This window comes from Triticum aestivum, chromosome 1D, assembly GCF_018294505.1.
Source record: "Triticum aestivum cultivar Chinese Spring chromosome 1D, IWGSC CS RefSeq v2.1, whole genome shotgun sequence".
Lineage (NCBI taxonomy): Eukaryota > Viridiplantae > Streptophyta > Magnoliopsida > Poales > Poaceae > Triticum > Triticum aestivum.
In genome coordinates, this window is record NC_057796.1 from 71,614,158 (window position 1) to 71,623,124 (window position 8,967).

Sequence of the window (8,967 nt, forward strand, 5' to 3'; positions counted from 1 at the left end):
ATACCCGAGGTATTGTTTCTACTGAAAATATACACATACCAAGGTATGATACCTAATAAAGATTATGGATATATCTCGGGTATCCTAAATGAAATGAAGTTTGAATAACCAACAGTGATATAATTTGGTGCATACTCAAGTCCCAAAAAAATGCATAGTGAAAATATTGCTCAGTATGTACATATACCTCGAAGTGAAATTTATTGGTATATACCCACAAATGACACTACCTTTTAATAGGTGGATACATGTTCGTAAATTAAATACCTTGATGGATGATATGTTTCATTCCTGTAAATATGAATATCTATACAACATAATCGATAGAGATGTATTTGACGCATGATACTCAAGGATTATAATAGCTCTGCTATCTTTGCAAAAATCTTTGTGAAAATCAAAATAAATTGTCATAAATTCCAATTTAAATATTAATACATGTACATGTATACGTACACATGACGTTTTCTATGTACCTTAGACTGCTAGTTTTCCACACACGTACATGTACAAATATAATTTAGTTACATGCACTAAAATCTGGAAACTTTAACGCATTGATGACTATCAATTAGTATTGAAATGCCATGCACGCATGCATGCATGCTTACCATAAATTTTTGTTACTACCAAATATACTCATTAACGGGTTTACCCACTAGTACTTGGATCAACGGTAATGCCATACATCCAACGGCTAGGAGGTAAGGTGCCCAGGCACCTAGGTGTCCCAAACAGCCGTCCTAGTTGAAACAGATCTTCTGCCTTGGTGATCGAGGTTAGTTGATCACGGGATTTATTTAGTCCGCAATCGCAAAAATCCTAGCGGACGGTTTTGGAGAACCTTGTAAATCCTTGTGTTGGTTGGCTGGTATTGATAAGAAATTACGATAACACATCTTAAACCTTAACCTAGACCCACCTTGCTTGAAGGTGATGGGCAAGAGAGAAGGTTGTATGGAGGCTTCATTTGTCGTCAAGATGGAGGAACAAGTGCTTATAGTTATTGGACCGACAGATTGATCTGATGTCAGCGGCAGTACGTGTCTCTAGGTTACAAAGGTGGTGGTGACACACAATGAGGATGATTCAGTTCTAGAAGCGGTGATGGCAACTGGGTGACTCGCCACAACGCAAATCGACAAGTTACATGGACGATGACGCTCTGGTGGTTCAAGGTGCTAGTGTGTCCTCATTGACTCTGAGTACCACCATGATTATATGTGGTGCATAGTACGTTCAACGCAACATGCCAATACACTTGGCTAAGTTCGTATCGTCAATTGCCAAGTGCTCCAAGGTATGGAACATGTACAAAACTTTAACTTTGTGGTCCCAAGACAACACATTTTCCATTGTGATGCACAGTCTGGCTAGGCAACTAAAACACAATTTTGGGGAAGGATTGTCCTCATGTACATAGCGCCATGCCATGTGACTGGGATGGTCCCTTGATGTAAGGGCATATTTATCCCTAAGATGTTTTGGTGATTGATGACAATGCTTTTGCGGACTAATCGTGTGCATTGAGTGTTTTTCAGAGATTCATCCTTTTGACACGAGACGATTCCCTCCCCTCGGAGCTTGAAGCGAAGACGGTGTAGTCCATTCGGATTAGTTTGGTGGACTAGTTTCATAGGGATCACCGTACTATCAAGAGGGGGTCCGTTTTGGAAAGGCTAGGGCGGAATCATCACGTACACTTCCTTTGCCCCTCCCTCCGAGCCTTTCCGTTTCGATGATGGGCTTGTTTCTCTTCTCATTGTGCCCTCTCTGGTCCCAGCGGTAGTACCGCGGGCCAGAGCGGTAGTACCGCTTGGGTGCTACAAGCGGTAGTACCGCTCTGGAGCGGTAGTACCGCCCAGAGCAGTAGTACCGCTAGTAGCCCCCATTTGTGTGCTCACTCTGGTCCCAGCGGTAGTACCGCTTGGGTGCCACAAGCGGTAGTACCGCTCTAGGAGCGATAGTACCGCTAGTAGCCCCCAGCCGTAGTACCGCGGTGGTCTCGTGCTAGTACCGCCTCGATTCGAGGGCTCTTTTTTCGTGTCGGGTTTTACGGTACTGGCCGCGGCTGTGGGGGGCCGTAGTACCGCTCGTATGCGGTAGTACCGCCCTCCCACCGCGGTAGTACCGCTGTGGGCCAAGCGGTAGTACCGCGATGAGGAGCGGTAGTACCGCTTATAGTGGCAAGCGGTAGTACCGCTGGCACAGCGGTAGTACCGCTCTCTGCGGGGCAGAAGTGGGGTAACGGTTGGTTTGTTCCCCCCACTATATAAGGGGGTCTTCTTCCCCAAAGTTGACCTACCTCTTCCCCCAAAAGCTCCATTGTTGCTCCAACCTCCATTTTCGCCCGATCTCTCTCCCTAGCCAATCAAACTTGTTGATTTGCTCAGGATTGGTTGAGAAGGCCACGATCTACACTTCCACCAAGAGAAATTTGATTCCCCCCACTTATCCCTAGCGGATCTTGTTACTCTTGGGTGTTTGAGCACCCTAGACGGTTGAGGTCACCGCGGAGCCATAGTCCATTGTGGTGAAGCTGTGTGGTGTCGTTGGGAGCCTCCAATTAAGTTGTGGAGATTGCCCCAACCTTGTTTGTAAAGGTCCGGTCGCCGCCTTCAAGGGCACCAATAATGGAATCACGGCATCTCGCATTGTGTGAGGGCGTGAGGAGAATACGGTGGCCCTAGTGGCTTCTTGGGGAGCATTGTGCCTCCACACTGCTCCAACGGAGACGTACTTCCCCTCAAAAGGAAGGAACTTCGGTAACACATCCTCGTCTTCACCGGCTCCACTCTTGGTTATCTCGTTCCTTTACTTTCGCAAGTTTTCTCGTGTTATATTTCTTACTTGCTTGCGGGCTTGTTGTCGTTGCATCATATAGGTTGCTCACTTAGTTGCATATCTAGACAACCTATTTTGATGCAAACTTTAATTTGGTAAAGAAAAGCTAAAAATTGTTAGTTGCCTATTCACCCCCCCCCTCTAGTCAACTATATCGATCCTTTCAATTGGTATCAGAGCCTCGTCTCTTTTTTAAGGACTTTACCGTCCAAAGTGTATGGTTGACGTCGTAGACGGTGTGGAGGAGCACTCCGGTGAGAATCTAGTCTCGTCTACGGGAGATGGGGGAACCGCGGTCTCTCGTGAGGAATTCAATGTGGCGTTGGACACATTGAAAACCTCCATGACGACCAAGGTCGAAAGCATGTTGAATAAATTCTTAGAAGGGCTTAAACTTTCCACCGCACCGTTGAAAGTGGGTGATCCCGCTAACAAGGTGACGGATGCTACCTCCGACAAGGGGGAAGCTTCTAGCGAGAAAGCTCCTTTTTCTAGTGATAAAAATGGGACCGGCATCTTTGCCCATGTGGAACCTCCACCTGTCTATGGTGGACCGCTCCCTTCCACTCATTTGAATCATGCCGGCCCGGCCCCTAAGATTGAGAAGAATGTAGATTTTGATTCTTGGGTCTATCGTTTTAAGCGTCATTTAAATCATGTGAACACTAACCTTTGGAGAACCATTGAAGAGGGTTTTTATCCGCATGACCGAAGTAACTTCACTCCTAGAGAAGTTGTGGATCATCAATTCAATGAGAATGCTCTCTTCATCATCCAAGAAGCAATCCCACCCGAAGATCTCCCTCATCTCCGACCTTACACCGTGACCAAAGATGCTTGGCTCCAAGTTGTTTCCCTCTATCGGGGAAGCGCAAGCATTCAACGCTCCAACTATGAAGTGGTGCAAGATGAAGCCGACGAGTTTGCAATGAGAGAAGATGAAGAACCTCGTGAGCTTTTTCGGAGAGTAACCAAACTCGCAGTCTCTCTCCGAGATCATGGAAGTAAGGACACGGATGACAATTGGATCAAGCGCAAATTCCTCAAGGCAATGATGCCCTACCACAAAGCCATGTCCTCCGTAATTCGTCAAAGGCCGGACTTCCACACCTTGTCATCAAGTGAAGTGTTGGATGAATTTGTTGCTATGAGCATCTTGGACAAGACCGCCGACAATGCGGTTCTTCGTTCTCAAAGAGTAAAGAAGCCCAACCTTGCTCTAAAGGCCAAGGTTAGTATGGAGGAAGAGGATGAAGAGGAAGAAGAGGAGGGCAACCTCGAAGATACGAAGTATGCCTATCATGAACACATGGCTCTTGCTTCAAGGCAATTTTGGAGCAAGAAGAACACAAGGCCAAACTTCAACAAGAGCAATTCAAGTGGCGCAAAGGGCAAGCAACGGATGAGGACTTGCTTCAATTGTGGCAATGTGAGCCACTTTGTTGTGGAGTGCCCTTACGAGAAGAGGGAAGACAATGGTGGCAAGCTCATTAGAAAAGACAAGGCCAAGTCGTTCCCCAACAAGAGCAACTTCACCAAGAAGACTCCTCCCAAGGCGTTGGTGGTGCAAGAAGAGTACAATGAGGATGATGACGATGATGAAGATGGTGAGTCGGTTGCCATGGCCTTCGTTGACATTGCGAAGACTCCACGGGTGTCTCTCTTCGACTCACCCAATGAGAACATCACCGCCAAGTGCCTCATGGCTAAAGCCACCAATAAGGTAACCTCCAACATCAAAACTACCATCATTAATCATCCTTCTTCGACGGATAGCATTGATGAACATGAAGGGACAAATGTGGAGGAAAATGAGTTTGAGATCTTTATGGGTAAACTCAAGGGTAAATCCAAGAAGCACTTCGTTGCTCTCTTGGAACAACTTGGTGAAGCCAATGACATGATCGAGGCTCACGAAGATACCATCTCTAAGATGGAGGGGCATAGTCGTGACTATGCCGATGAGATTTCGGATCTTTCCAATGCTCTTGACGAAGAGCGTGGTCTTCGTTTGGCTCTTGAGGAGTCATACAACGATGATCATGCTAAGTTAAAGAAAGATCTTGATCATGCTCTTGTTGTGTCTCGTGTGCTAAACTCCGAGAAGGCAAAACTTGGGGTTGATCTTGCTAGACTTAAAGAGGAGTTTGACATTCTCGACAAGGCTCACAAAGTCTTGAAGGGTGCCCATGCTAGCCTCAAGGAGTCTCATGATCAACTCCAAGTAATGCTAACTAAGGAGAAAGCCACCTTTCCTCATATGGTGTTAATTGATAATGCAAATGCTACTAACCCTTGTTGTGAGCATGTGCATCTTGTTGAGGAGAATGCTAAGTTGAAGGAGCAACTTGAGAAAGGCCTTGTGTCATGCATACAAGGTGAGAAGAACCTCAACGACCTTTTGAGAAACCAAAAGGAAGTTGTAGCCAAGGAGGGGATTGGGTTCGCTCCCAAGCCCAAGAACAAGAAGAAGAATGACAAGACCAAACGACCTCCCCCTCTCAAGCAAACTTTTGTGAAGGAGGGAGAGGGTACTTCCAAGGAGAAGAAGAACAACGCGAAGGGTGACGGTGTCAAGAAGGGCAACTCCACCCCATCCAACAAAGCCGGCGATTTTAATCCTTCTTATGTGTTATGTCGTGCAAGTGACGGGCATGTTTATGCCAAATTTGTTGGTTCTCCTCATGAGTATATTGAATGGTCCATTTGGGTTCCTAAGACCCTTGTTACTAACATCAAAGGACCCATTACTAAATGGGTACCTAAAACCAAGCATTGATCCCTTGTAGGTGTTTGCTTCCGGTGGGGGATCATGGTTGCTCGATAGTGGAGCTACAAATCATATGACCGGAAGCAAGGACTTGGTGGTGGACATGCACAAGATTCCATCTATGCCCACCAATGTCGAGTGGGGTGATGCCTCGTCTTCTAAGGTATTGGGACTCGGCAAAGTTGTCATTTCTCATGATCTCACGATCGAGAAGGTCATGCTAGTTGAGTCCCTTGCATACAATTTACTTTCCGTTCGTCAACTTGCTATCATGGGCTTTGCCACTTTCTTTGATATTGATACCGTGGCCCTCTTGTGGAGCAAGACTCTTAAAGTAGCCTTTGTTGGGCATGTCGAGAACGGTCTCTATGTGATTAACTTTTCGGAGCGACCCACTAAGACCACGACATGCCTAATGGCTAAAGTTGACGTTGGATGGCTTTGGCATCGCCGTTTAGCCCATGTCAATATGAGATCTTTGCAAAGTCTTCTCAAGGGGGACCATGTCCGTGGACTAACGAACGTTAGTTTTGCTAAAGATCGTGCTTGCAGTGCTTGTATCGAAGGAAAGCTTCATGAGAAGGCTCACCCTCCCACGACTCTCATTTACTCGAAGAGGCCTTTGGAGCTCCTTCATTTGGATCTCTTTGGGCCTCCATCCTTTGATAGTCTTGGGGGTAGAAAGTATTGCTTGGTAATTGTGGATGACTATTCTAGATACACGTGGGTGTATTTTTTCAAGAGGAAGAGTGAGACCCAACAAACAGTCATTGACTTTGCAAATGAAGCCCAACGTCAACACAATGCAAAGATCTTGACTATAAGAAGTGACAACGGCACCGAGTTCAAGAACTACACCCTGGATGAGTTTCTTAGTGATGAGGGGATCAAACATCAATATTCCGCACCTTACACCCCTCAACAAAATGGTGTTGCGGAGAGGAAGAACCGGACGTTGATGGATGCGGCAAGGACCATGATGGCGGAGTTCAAGTCTCCATACAACTTTTGGGCCGAAGCCATCAACACCGCGTGTCATGCTTCAAATCGGCTCTATCTCCGCAAAGGCTTGAACAAGACTCCATATGAGATACTCACCGGTAACAAGCCCAACCTCAAGTACTTTCGGGTGTTCGGGTGTAAGTGCTTCATTCTCAAGAAAGGTGTTCGTTTGTCTAAATTTGAGACTAGAGCTCATGAGGGCATATTTGTTGGTTATGCTACAAACTCCCATGCTTACCGTGTTCTCAATAAGTCCATGGGACTTATTGAGGAGACATGTAACGTGGAGTTTGATGAGAATAACGGCTCCCAAGTGGAGCAAAGTGGTACTTGTGATGTAGGTGATGAAATTCCTCCCCAAGCCATAAGAAGAATGGGTGTTGGATATATCCTACCCATTGAGGAACCCCTTGTGGCCGAAGGAGAAGGACAATGCTCCACTCAAGTGGAGCCATCACCAACCCAAGACCCACACGCTTCCGAAGAACAAAGTGAAGGCCCTCAACCTCATGAACAAGATCAAGGGCAAGATCAACCTCAAGATGGTGGTGATCCACCAAATGATGCCCAAGGTCAAGTTCTTCCCTTCGAGCAAGTTCAAGATCAAGAACAAGCTCATGACGACGCTCAAGATGATCAAGTAACCCCTCCTCACCTCACTTCCGAGGAGGAATTGGAGCGTCGTGCCGCCAAGATCGCTTCCAAGCTCACCACCAAAGGTCATCTCATGGAGAATGTGGTTGGAAGCCTAAGAAAGGGGGTAAGCACTCGTAGACAATTAGCAAACTATTGTGAACATCATGCGTTTGTTTCTTGTGTCGAACCCCAAAAGGTTTATGAAGCGCTCGAGGACCCGGATTGGCTCAACGCCATGCATGAAGAACTCAACAACTTCGAACATAACCAAGTGCGGAAGTTAGTGCCAAGGCCAACCGGGAATCATAATGTCATTGGAACCAAGTGGATATTCAAGAACAAGCAAGACGCTCATGGAATCATTGTTCGCAACAAGGCTCGTTTGGTGGCACAAGGCTACTCCCAAGTCGAGGGTATCGACTACGGTGAAACCTTTGCCCCTGTCGCTCGCCTTGATTCTATTCGTTTGTTGATTGCTTATGCTTCTCATCATAATTTCACATTGCAACAAATGGATGTGAAGAGTGCTTTTCTTAATGGTCCCATAAATGAGTTGGTATATGTCAAACAACCCCCCGGGTTCGAAGATCCCTATTTCCCCGATCATGTGTATCAACTCCACAAGGCGCTCTATGGACTTAAACAAGCCCCACGTGCGTGGTATGAGCATCTTACGAAGTTGTTACAAGATCGTGGATTCGAAATCGGGAAAATCGACCCCACTCTTTTTACTAAGAAGGTCAAAGGGGAGTTGTTTGTGTGCCAACTATATGTTGATGATATTATTTTTGGTTCCCCTAACAAAGCCTTCAATGAAGAATTTGTCGCTCTCATGACCTCAAAGTTCAAGATGTCTATGATGGGAGAGTTGAAGTTCTTTCTCGGATTCGAAATCAAACAAAGAAGAGAAGGAACATTCATCAACCAAGCCAAATACACTCAAGACATGCTGAAGAGATTCAAGCTAAGTGATGTCAAGCCGGCTTCCACTCCAATGCCCACCAAGTGCCAACTTGACATTGATCCCAATGGTAAAGCGGTGGATCAAAAGGTATATCGCTCCATGATTGGATCCTTGCTTTACCTTTGTGCATCTAGACCGGATATCATGTTGAGTGTGGGAATATGTGCACGGTTTCAAGCCGCACCTAAGGAAAGCCACTTTGTGGCGGTCAAGCGAACCTTTCGATATTTGGCTCATACCCCAAACTTTGGCTTATGGTACCCAAGAGGAGGAAACTTCAAGCTTGTAGGTTATTCGGACTCCGATTGGGCGGGAGACAAAGTGGATAGGAAGTCCACTTCCGGAGGGTGCCAATTTCTTGGTTGCTCTTTGGTAAGTTGGTCTTCTAAAAAGCAAAGTTGTGTGTCTCTCTCGTCCACCGAAGCGGAGTATGTGGCGGCCGGGAGTTGTTGTGCACAACTCTTATGGATGAGGCAAACTTTAAAGGATTACGGTGTCACTTGTGACAAAGTGCCTCTTTGGTGTGACAATGAAAGTGCTATCAAGATTTCTCTCAACCCGGTGCAACACTTCAAGACAAAGCATATTGAGATTCGGTATCACTTCATCCGGGATCATATTAGGCGAGGGGAGATCGAGCTCAACTATGTCAACACTCATGATAACCTTGCAGATATTTTCACGAAGCCATTGGATGAAGCAAGATTTCGCGAGTTAAGGCATGAGCTAAATATCATTGATTCGAGCAATG